This window comes from Tachyglossus aculeatus, chromosome 2 (genome assembly GCF_015852505.1).
Source record: "Tachyglossus aculeatus isolate mTacAcu1 chromosome 2, mTacAcu1.pri, whole genome shotgun sequence".
Taxonomy (NCBI): Eukaryota; Metazoa; Chordata; class Mammalia; order Monotremata; family Tachyglossidae; genus Tachyglossus; species Tachyglossus aculeatus.
Genome location: NC_052067.1, coordinates 123919100 through 123931925, shown reverse-complemented (window position 1 = coordinate 123931925; position 12826 = coordinate 123919100). Strand labels below are relative to the sequence as shown.

Here is a 12826-nt window from a genome sequence, read left to right as displayed (position 1 = left end):
AAACATTTGAGAAAGTATACTACAGTTGAGTTGGTAGACATGCTCCCTACCCACAAGGATCTAACAGTAGAACAAAGACACTGAAATAAATCACAGATATAGGAAATAGTAGAATAAACTAATGTTTACATGAGTGTTATGGGTCTGAGCAACAGACTGAAGGGGTAAAGGCTGGAGGAGGAGGATCAGTGAGGAGGCCACAAACCATTAATAATATTGTGATATTTGTTAAACTTTACTATGTGTACTATGTGTACTATGTTAGTACACGTACTAACCACTGAGGTAGATACAAAATACTCAAGTCCCACAGTCTAAGTAGGAGAGAAAAAATAGATATTGAATTAAACAACAATAGTTTCAAACATAATGGGTGGCTGTTTATGTGGGTAGGAATGGGTGGATCAGGGAAGAATAGGGAAGATTTTGCCATAAATTGAATGTCATAGCCCGAAAGGTAGTGAGGAATTGAGGATGACAAGTATTGAAGGCATAACTTCTCCAAGAGGCCTTGCTGGGTCAATGAGAGTTTCCAGATAATTAAAGATGTCAATTATCTAAAAATCAGATCTGAAGAGCTAAGGTTAGCCAGGGGAATCCTTTCCAGGGGGTGGTTATCCATAGGTGATCCAAGGGGTCAACAAGGGCTGCTGCATGATTAGTGATAAATTCTGTAAAGTCTATTAATCAAATCTTGGATGAGATTTAGTTCAGTTGTTCAAGTCAACTGACCAAGGATCTCCAAAAAATACGTTTGTGGGTGGAGAATACCTTCTGGGGAAGGTAGTGTGAATGGAGAATTGCCCATGATCCTGCTACCATCCCAATATTATGACTGTTTAGGAAACTAAGCAATATCTATTTCACCAGATCTTCCCAAGAATCCTCTACCCTCTTCAGAAACTATTATCATCATAGATATTTACACCTGTTTTGAGGCTAAGTGGCAAATAGGTAAAACTTCACAGATTGGTCATGCATTTAATAGTGATACTTGAATTTATTCATGTTCAATTTGTTTGCTTTTTAATGTGGGTCCCAATTATCTGGGGTCTTAACTCCGCTACTTGTCATCTGTGTGACTTTGGGCAAATCACTTAACTTCTCTGGCCTCAGTTCCCTCATATGCAAAATGGGGATTAAGACCGTGAGCCCCATGTGGGACAACCTTGATTAACTTGTATCCCCTCAGTGCTTAGAACAGTGCTTGGCACATAGTAATTGCTTAACAGATACCAACATTATTATTTACTGAGCCCAGACTGAGCCCCCTCCTTCCTCTCCCCCTTCTCCCCCCTCTCTCTTCCTCACCTTACCTCTTTCCCCTCCCCGCAGCACCTGTATATATGTACATATGTTTGTATGTATTTATTACTCTATTTTATTTGTACATATTTATTCTATTTATTTTATTTTTTAAATATGTTTTGCTTTGTTCTCTGTCTCCCCCTTCTAGACTGTGAGCCCACTGTTGGGTAGGGACCGTCTCGATATGTTGCCAACTTGTACTTCCCAAGTGCTTAGTACAGTGCTCTGCACACAGTAAGCGCTCAATAAATACGATTGAATGAATGAATGAATTTAGGTTCAATGATGGTTAAAGCAGGCTAGCATTATGTCACTTCCCAAAAGACACAAAAATAATCTCTGCATGTATTCTTTGGAAGGATGGAAGGAAGATCACTTCCTCTCATCAATGGCAATAATATCTAATGAATAACTCTCAACAAATGCTATGTACAAAAGATTCCAAATGAAGAAATAGTCAGGACTGATCCCTGTATGTGAGAATCAGTCATCTTACATAGACTGACAAATGAAGCAATACATTATAGTTTAGACAAGATGGGAAACCTCCAGGAATGCTGCAAAATGGCTCTAATCCAGGCCTATCTATTCAGAAATTTTCCTGTATAGAGAAGTAGGACACGAGGAGAATCACTATGGCTATGACTCTTTGCCCACATATCCTTGGGTAGTCCTTTTATGGAGTTCTTCAAATGCCCATAGTAATTTTGGAGGCAGTAATTTACCTTAACAAAATACCTAGGAAATGACCAAGGCAGAAATATTAGCACTAAAATTAAACAGATGCTTGTGGCTCGTCCCAGAATGTATCAAGTTAAATCCAAAATAGAACTTAAATATTTGAGTTAAATCTTTAACTTCAAAGAGACTCTTTTGTATTTTTTTCAATATAATTCACATTTTGAAAGTAAAAATTTCTCATTTACTATGCATCAAATTATTTGCTCTAGGATTTGAAATACTAAAGGGAATGTAGATAAACTTGCACATCTATCCTGTGATTTGTTAATAGGATAGGATAGGATTTTTTTAAAGTAAGTTATTTTTAAAGACAGGCATTATAAATACTTTATCAGTATTCATGAGGATGTAGAAAAGTTAAATACTTTGTTTTATATTGGGAATATTTTATATAGCCTTGTAATTTATATTTTTTTCTTTCAATATATTTTTCTTTCAATATTCCAAATAAACAGCCGAGCCGTTACTAGAAGTGGATTTTTCCCTGTCTTTGTTTGATATATTACTGCTGTTTATAAGCAGATCTGGTAACAAGTAAGAATTTGCCAGTTAAATGTTCAGGGATCCAAATTCTCTAAGGAAAAAGAGAATAATATTTGATCAGGGAGCAATCGTACCCACGTGCATAACTCTGGATAATAGCAGATTAGTTTCTACATTTCTTCTAGTTAATGCACAGTATTCTGGGGGAAGAGGAAAGTAGAAACTATACATACACAACTACTGAGCCACTAGCAAAGTTAGCCAAACCCAATTATTCAGACGGATAACTAGATAAATAGTTAATAGCTAAATAGCATCAACCCTGCATGGTAGATGCTAGAGGCCGACCAGAGAAGTGACTGTGACAACTTTCACATTATCTTATTGCAAAATCGAGGCAGTAGTCACAGCTGGCTCATATGTCAAAATGTGTCAGGACTTAAATGGTAAAATAGGAATGCAACAGCAATTGGCTTTTCAATCAATAGTCCAATCAATATATTTCACAGATATTTTCCCATATCTAAATTACTCTGCAGAGACAAGGTAGCCTGCCTGAGTGTTTATAAATCAATAGAACATACAGCTAAAGGACATTTGCTCCTGTTCTTTTGCTTCTGGATGCTTTGTGCCTTTTTTTCAGATCTCTTCTTATTTAAGAATGTATTTTGGTGAAGAAATAGTCCTCTGTCACACACAAATCAGCTTCATGCAACATTTTGAGCTATGCTATTTTTTAATACTTTTGTACTTGAGTTAAGGACAGCTTTTCTCAGGCAAAAATGCTTTGCTGTTGGAATTAATAACGTGGCTTTCAAATTTCAAGTAATATATGTTACATAAGCATCAAATAAATAATAGAAAAGTTTAACATTCAGACAACCAGGTTGAAATAACCACCAACACTTTTTTTCATATAAACCAGTATTCTGCTTAGAAACGATGCATTTTATTTATACGTATGTCTTGAAAGGGAAGGGAAATGCCATCCCTTACGTATTCCTCCCTTCACACAGTAATATGACAAGAGTAGCAGAGGGGGAGGGTAATAAAACGATTCCATGCAAAATCATAATGCTAGTTGTAAAAAATATTATTATTATTTTTTTTAGTGCTTATTAGTGTCCAGCACTGTTATAAGCACTGGAGTAGATACAAGCCAATCAGATTAGATACAGTCCCATGAAACTCACAGTAGGAGGGAGAACAGGTACTGAAGCCCCATTTTATAGATGAATACACTGATGTACAGAGAAATGAAGTAATTTACCCAAAGTCACATAGCAATCAATTGTCAGGGTCTGAATTAGAACCCAGGTCCTCTGAATAAGCGCTTAGTACAGCGCTCTGCACACAGTAAGTACTCAATAAATACAATTGAATGAATGAATTGCAGGCCCTTGCTCTTTCCACTAGGCCATGTTGCTTCTCTATGATTAAATAGTTATTGATTTTTAACAATTTCATTACTGTTTTGTTAATTCTCTGTAGTTGGCAACCGTGGTGGAGAAAAAAAACTGCAATAGTAAAATTTTACCGGTATCCAGACAAAGTGGTGAGCCAAGACCAACTGTATATACTAGCAGTCTTTTTAACATCTAGTTGGGGCTAGGAGGCTGACTGCACATGTGCAGAAATCAGCAAATTCACAGTATTCATTAGGAGCCTACTCTGTTCAGTGCACGACACTAAGTGCCTGAAATGACCACAGGGAATTGCAATTTATCTGGGGAAGCATAGAAACAATAATTAACAAATAGAAATAAGAAATGTTCAAAGAGTAGAGTGTGTAAAACTATAGTTTCAAAAGTGCAACAAAGGAAATAAGTACAAAAATGCTAAATTGGTGCAGTAGTGTTGAGTTGATAGCAGAGAGCATATAGCCTGAAGGAAAGAAAAAGAATAATCAGGGAAAGCCTTTTGGAAGCGGTGGGCTTTCACAAGGGTTTTGAAGATAGGGAGAGCTGCAGTCTAGTGGATTTGAAGAGGGAGGATGTTCCAGGAAGGAGAAAGGGAAATGAGTATACATTTTAGGTGGGACAGTTGAGAATAAGGTACAGTGAGAAGGTGAGCTTAGGAGGAAAGAGAACGCAAGCTAAAATATAGATGGTGAAGAGAGTGGCTATGTAAGAGGAAAAGAGCCAAAGGAGTCTTGAAAACCAGTGGTCTGGTGTTTCTAGTTAATGAGAAATTGGAGAATAACCATTGAAAGTTTTTAAGGAATGGAGACATATTTCTCCTATGAGACAAAGGAGACATATTTGAGAAGATTTGAGCAACAGAGCGATGTACAGACTAGAGAAGGGAGAGGCTGGAGTCATGGAGACTAATAAACTAGTGTCACCAGGCACTACTCGGCTCTACTCTAAAATCTGCTTTAAAATCTATTTAACATTTGGGTGGAAATATAATCAAACTGAAGTCAACTATTTGAAACACTAATGTTTGGAAAGTTGTTAAAAGAATCTGAAAGCAATAGAACTTGCCATGAAAAGTGAGAAAACATTGTCTTTTAGGCTTTTCCATGAATGGGGTAAAGGCTTGGTTAAGTCCTTATTTACCTGACTACTGTCCTGGAGGATTGCTCAAAGATGAAATCAGAAAAAAATAGAGCACTAATTTCCGTGAAAGTAAGGATTTCACAACAGTCCTATTTGGAAAAATTGAATATTGCAAGGAAAGAAAAATGTGCTTCTCTTTCCTTCTCTCATGCCTTTACCTCTTATTAGCTCTATCTTACTCCTCCTCCCTAATAGTTACATTGACACTTGTTTCCTCCTTTCTGCATCACAGTTTTCCATCAAATTTTCTTGAACCCATTCCTCATACTATTTATTGTACTCATTTTCATCCTCTATTGTCCCTCGAAGAATCAAAGGTGAATGAATTCCATCAAAACATCAAAAAAGAACTATTAGAACACTATTATTTTTGCCCTGATGAGGGGTCAAAGGAAGAAGCAGCTCAAACATTGATATGAAGCACCATGGATTAAGCCAAATGAAAATTGTGTCAATGTGACCAACTAAATAAAAAAATACTTTTAAAAAAATGCATTTACTTCTAAAATAAATAGTGCTTCGATATTAATTTTTTAATTCATCCTCCCCAAATCAGTAATTGCGATACATAAGTGTATAGGCTGATTGACTTTAAAAAGACTTCAGTTTTGGGGGTAAGTCATATGGAAGACCTAGGATTTAAAAGATCTAGGTCAGTCAACATTATTGAATAAAATGTTTTCAAAGCATTTGTATGGAAGATAGATATGCCATAATTTTGGTAACAAGAGAATTAAGGATTACTCATTATTGGGTGGGTAACATTCATAAAGAGTTATTGATAGCATATAGGGAATGCTTTTAAGAAATGAGTGGGCCTATAACAAATAAGCTGGACTGTATTTTCGACAGCAGTATCTCTTTCCCCATAGGTTATTTATTCTATTTCTTTGCACTTTAGACTTCTTATGTATGGATAACCCACTTCAACTCATCTCTGAGCAGCAAATAAGGTGTTCTGTTGTCATTCATTCTCCTTATGTGTCCAGATCAGTGAAGGTGCAATGTGAGAGATAGAAGCAGCGTGGCTAGGTGGAAAGAGAACAGGCTTTGGAGTCAGAGGTCATGGGTTCAAATCCTTGCTGTGCTGATTGTCAGCTGTGTGACTTTGGGCAAGTCACTTAACTTCTCTGTGCCTCAGTTACCTCATCTGTAAAATGGGGATTAATACTGTGAGCCCCACATGGGACAATCTGATCACCTTGTAACCTCCCCAGTGCTTAGAACAGTGTTTTGCATGTAGTAAGTGCTTAATAAATACCATTATTATTATTATTATTATTATGAGTTCTCATTGCATTCTGGGAACTCATTGTGTGTCATCCTGTCTTGTTGTTTAATAATAAGTAGTCTACCTACATAAACGGAGTTGGGAGTTGGTGGAATTGATCTGGAGGTTGAATATGTTACTTTATTAGGGCTAGTTGGTCATGGGTTCTAATCCTGGGCTCTGCCACTTGTCTGCTGTGTGGCCTTGTGCAAATCACTTCATTTCTCTGTGTCACAGTTACCTCATTTATAAAATGGGGATTGAGACTGTGGGCCCCGCTTGGGACAGGAACTGTGTCCAACCCAATTTGCTTGTATCCACCCCAGAGCTTAGTACAGTGCCTGGAACACAGTAAGCTCTTAGCAAATACCACAGGTGTTAATTATTATTATTATCCAAATTGAAGATAAATAATAATAATAATGGCATTTATTAAGCGCTTATTATGTGCAAAGCACTGTTCTAAGCACTGGGGAGGTTACAAGGTGATCAGGTTGTCCCTCGGGGGGCTCATTTTACAGATGAGGTAACTGAGGCACAGAGAAGTTGTGACTTGCCCAAAGTCACACAGCTGACAATTGGCAGAGCGAGGAATTGAACCCATGACCTCTGACTCCAAAGCCTGTGTGCTTTCCACTGAGCCACGCTGTTTTGTCTTAAGCTGCTAAGTCATCTCCGACCTATAGCAACTCCATGGACACTTCTGTTCCAGAATGTCCCACCTTCATCTTCAATTGTTCTGGTAGTGAATCCGTAGAATATTCTTGGTAAAAAAATATGGAAGTGGTTTACCCTTGCCTTCTTCCACGCAGTAAATTGAGTGTTTATTTTTGACCCCTCCCATGCAACTGCTGCCCAGCACAGGTGAGTTTTGACTTGTAGCAGATCCCCTTGCACTTGCTAGCCACTGCCCAAGCTAGGAATGCTCTCCCTCCTGTAGTCGATTACTGGAAACTCTCCAGGGGCAATCCTGAGAGGGGAAATTCCATCTTACAGTCTCCTAAAGAAGAGACAAGACTTCTTGATTTTGTTTTCTATATCTCTGTTAAACCTTGCTTCTTTGACTGGTGTGATACCCAGGTAATAGAAAACAGAAATAGAAAACTGAAAGTTTCCAGTGTTTGGGCATTAATGGCAATTCTTGTCTTGGGTAAGGTTTACCAGGTGCCAGCTGGAGCAAAGCTTCAGTCTTTTTCAGGCTGATAGTTAATCCATAGTACTTTTGCTACTTGGGAAAAATAGCCTGTAATTATCAGTGCCTCGTCTTTGTATGTGGTTTGGTAGCAAGTAAAAATAATCATACAGAGTCTGTAAGTGATTCAAGTACTTTTTGATGATATTGTGAGCTTGTTGAATTGAAAGAGTTCAACACGAACATACAAACAACACTTAGGCACCAAAGAATCACATCAATCAAACAATAGAATTCATTGAACACTTATTTTGTGCAGAGCACTGTACTAAGTGCTTGGAAGAGTATAATTCAGTTAGTGACATGATCCTCCCAGAAAAGGAGCTTACAGTCTAACTGATTATTCCACCAGCCAACTCTAGCATGTGTATATATAACATGCATATATATTTCCAAAACAGCATTTGTCTATCTGTATATATTAAATTATACAAAGTTTAACATTTAATGCCATTCGACTGTTTGCAAATATTTTCATGTCTATCTCCCCTTTCAGAATGTGAGCTCCCAAAAGTGTAAGCTCCCATAGTTCTGGCATACTACCTTTATTCTCTAATGATTATATTCTGGGAGTTCACACCAAAGATGTCAGATACCAGACTGTATTGTCAGCATAGTATTGACTGGGTTAATGACCAGACTAAAATAGATTGATGTCAGCTACCAACCCTCTTTAGGAGAAGCATTTATGGGACTAACATCATCATAGTCAATATTGAATTGGATACTACCATGGATTGATAAATTAAAAGATAAACATGTAAAATCACGAAGACGATCTACTTGGACCTGTAGTAGGTAGACAATGGCATCAAAATAATATCAAATTATGTATCAGGAATTCTAATATGACTGTGTAATTCAATCAGTCAATTAATTAATGGTATATATTGAGTGCTTACTTTCTGAGGAGCAGCATGGCCTAGTGGCAAGAGCAAGGTCTTGGGAGTCCAAGGTTGTGAGTTCTAATTCTGATTTTGCCACTTGTCTGCTGTGTGACCTTGGGAAAGTCGCTTAACTTCTCTGTGCCTTGGTTACCTCATCTGTAAAATCGGGATTGAGACTTTGAGCCCTATGTGGGATAATCTGATTATCTTGTATTTACTCCAGCGCTTAGAACAGTGTTTGGCACATAGTAAGCATTTAATAAATACCATAACTATTATTACTAATGTGTAGAGCCCTGTACTAAGCATTTGAAACTGTACAATATAGCAGAATTAGCAGATGCATTCTTGCCCATAACACACATCTAGAGGTATGATTGTCCAACACAACCACTGAGCTAGTTTTATTGTTTATTGGGCATTATAAAATGCAAGGGAAATATCAGTTCATTCTCTCTGACTCACATTCACTGAGCCACAACATGACTCATATACATAAAGACCATGGGTCATAGAGTTGCTTGTAGTATTTAGCAACTCTATTATACGGAGCTAATATATACGTAGTAGTAGTTTTTGTAATACTACTAATAGTAGTAGAAGTAGTAATAGCTGTCTTTGAGTGCTTAGTTTGGCATTCAGTATATTGCTTTGCACACAATAAGTCCTCAATAAATATGATCAATAGCAATAATAGTTGTACTTGGCTTGTCTTATGCTATCAAGTCGTCTACGACCCATAGAAAATCTGTAGAGTTTTCTTGGTAAAAATAAGGAAGTGGTTTACCATTGCCTCCTTCCACGCAGTAAACTTGAGTCTCTGTCCTCAACTCTCTCCCATGCTGCGGCTGCTGCCCAGCACAGGGGAATTTTAACTTGTAGCAGATTGCCTTCCACTGGCTAGACACTGCCCAAGCTAGGAATGGAATGGATATGCCTCTGCTTGACTCTTCCTCCAGTAGTCGAAACTGGTAGAGTACTGGAAACTCTACAGGTGTGACCCTGAGAGGAGGCATTGTACTTAGCCTTTGAAAATACAAAATAACAAAATGACACCACCCATTTACAAGGAGTAAGTGAATGTTGAAGAAGTGACTTCGAGCAGTGAGGAAGCTGAAGAACTCAGCAACCATCTCCTTCAAAATATCAGTTATTTATATTACATTAGAAACTCTGAATTTAGTCTGTTATCTCATAGTTACTGCTGCCATTTCTTTTTGTATCTGTTCTTATGGTCATAGATTGCATTGTAATGCATCACTGTGAGTGTTCAACACATATCTGTGATGGATTGATTGGGCACCAAAGTAACAGCACAGTCAGGAATATAATTTAATAGTACTGCTCCCCTCTTTTGCAACTCAGAGAACGTTTTTGAAAATAAGTATTCTTTTATGTTCTCAGTATCACCTGTATTGAAATACCTACAGTACATAAAATGCTCTACTAGCAGTGTGGGCAGTGACAAGGGGAAGAAGAAAAAAAAGACCTGGTCCCTACCTTTGAGGAATTTATAGTATATAGCAAAGTATCTTTTACAAAATAGCAACAATTCAAAGGTAAGGGGTTTTTTTAATTAAAAAAAGATCAAAATGGACTTTTACCTTTAAAATATAAACTCTTGTAGCCTGTAAACTTGAATGATCTAGTTAAAACATATCCAATAACAACACAGTATTGGATATATCTTTTTAAATTAGATAATTCTCCAGTTATAATTTCTAAAAAATATTTTCTATCCCCATTATAATTGTCAAATTTTGATTTTACCTACTTACCAAAAGGGAAAAAAAATGAATTGGATGACAACTATAAAGATTTCTTGCCTTTCCTGCGATGTCTTCTCAAAATGACCTCCCAGTGGCATTAGATGGTTAAAGATGTCAATAAGGCAAGAAGCAAGGCACAGACCTCTTGATTGTCTTTGTAATTATTCAAGCTCCTATTCCTCTGTCATCTTTTACCTTCTAGATCATAGCCATCCCCTTAAAATTCCTTTTAGAAGTTATTTATTCATTAAATAGAATATTATCCACTAAATAATTATTGTATATGATAATAATATTTCTGAAGCATTTAATATATGCCAAGCATTGTGTTAGGAGATGCTATACATATGGGACTATCAGATCTGTCATATGCCCCATTCACAAGGGGCTCACTGTATGAGAAGGGAAGATATATATCTTACTCCCATTTTATAGATGAGGAAACAGAAGCCCAGATAAGTTGAGACTTATCTAAGGTCAAGTATCAGGCAGGTGAAAGGGAGGCACTTAAAACCCAGGTCCCCCAATTGCCAGCCCCTCTATCCATTAGTCATACTACCTCATAGTAATAGTAGTAGTATTAGTAGTAATAGAGATAGTAGCGGTAGTATTTTTAGTAGTGGTAATTTTAGCAGTAGCAGATGGAATATTGGTAGTAGTAGCAGTAGAATTTATTGAGGGCTCACTTGATGTGTGTACTGTAATAAGTGGTGGGGAAATCCAGAATAAGAAGATGACATCTTGGCTTCCCTCATCAAGTTACACTCAAAGGGGGAGGAAGAAAAAAACATATTTACAAAACTGTCAAAATAAATATATTGAGTATTTAAATAGCACATAGTTGCTAGAAATGGTTGATTCCATAATATTCACAAACTTAATGACCTCCCTTAGTAAATTTATTTCTCTCTATCACTTCCTTATTCCCCTGAAGTGTCCCTACCTCTATAATGTGTATTACTTCCTTGGAATTCACCTTATCTTTTTTCCTGCCACATCCCATCTTTCCCTCTTTTTTTTGGTATGGTGTTTAAGTGCCAGGCATTCGATTAAGTTCTAGGGTAGTTACAACTAATCAGGTTAGAAACAGTTTATTGTTTGAGTCTCACATGGGGTTCTCAGTCTTATCCCCCATATTACAGATGTGGTAACTGAGGCACAGGGAATTTAAGGTCACATAGTAGAAAAGTGGCAGAGTTGGGATTAGAACTCATGTCCTTCTGACTCCCAGTCCATGCTCTATCCACTAAGCCATACTTGCTTCACTGAATCTCACACACTTTGTTCCTTTCAAGCCAACCAAATTCCCTGAGCCTTTCTTTTCTGTCACTGACCTTTCAATAATTTCCTTCCTTTAGCTTGAAACTCCCTTCCTGTCCCACATGGGGCTCACAGACTAAATAGGGACTCACATTCTAAGTCTAAGACCTCTTCCAGGAGGTCTTTCCTAGTTAATTTCTTGTCTTCCCCAATCTAAACCTCCCATGCTCCCATTTCATCATTTTTACATGACTTGAGCAGTTAGTAAATCACCCCTTCCTCCTCAGTAGTAGTAGTAGTAGTAGTAGTAGTAGTACTTGTTATACGGTATTTGCTAAGTATTAACTATGTGCTAGGTACCTTACTGAGCACCAGGCTAGATACAATATAATAAGACTGGATCCAGTCAATGTCCCACATGGAGCTCACAGTCTTAAATCCCATTTTACAGATGAGGTAACAGAGGCAAAGGGAAGTTAAAACTTGAACAAGGTCACACAGTAGACAGGTGGCAGAGGCAGGGTTAGAACCCAAGTCTTCTGATTCACAGGCCCATGCTCTTTCATTTACAGCAGGATGCTTCTCTTAGTTAATACTTAAAATTTATTAAGTACTTATTTTTTAAGCACTCCATCCCAATCCTTCTGAGCCTCTAGGTTGCTATTGTCACTATGAAACACACCTGGATAAATAAATAATTGATACCACCATCTAAATTTGGTTTTACTGATAGAATTATTTCTTGTTTCTCCATCTATCAGTCTGGATGTTCCTTATCAGTGCCTCTTGTCAGCTGTTCTTTTGCTTCCCTCTTAATTACGGGTGCCAGTTTAACATTCTACACTAATCAATCAATCAATGGTATTAATTGAACATTCATTGTGTGCAGAGCACTAGCCTAAGCACTTGGGAAAGTACAACACAACAGAGTTGGGAGCTGTGATCCCTGCTCATTGGAGCTTACAGTCTACAGGGGAGTCTTACCGTCTACTACCCCATCACCTCAAGTCACTGGCACCTCAGACAGTCTTCCTTCTATGTGGGGGCAATTCTCCTGCATCCCATTTGTTTACCCAGGAAGGCTAGGAACTTTCAGGGTGTGCAACTTAGTACTATATAAAAGTTATTCCAGGAAGTGGCAGAGGTTTGTTAATCTGGTAACAGGGAGAACGGAAGGAAGATTGAAGACCGGAATTTTACTCCAAATACCTGCGGCCTTGATGGGTTTCACATCTGCAGGAATGATAACTGGCAACAAAATGTACTTAAAATTAGTGAATGCTCTCTGTACATGCATTGACATGGTCAGGTTTGTGTTTTCTTTTATCAATTTTTTTTTCTCTAATAAACTTCTT

General features: G+C 37.5%; 1 non-coding gene across 1 annotated transcript; it reads right to left on the bottom strand.

Moving 5' to 3' along the window:
- Nucleotides 1-9316: 9316 nt before the first annotated feature.
- Nucleotides 9317-9454, bottom strand: LOC119925112. The gene has a single exon (XR_005449781.1). It is a non-coding gene; the product is annotated as a small nucleolar RNA SNORA7 (small nucleolar RNA).
- Between the last annotated feature and the right edge of the window lie 3372 nt (nt 9455-12826).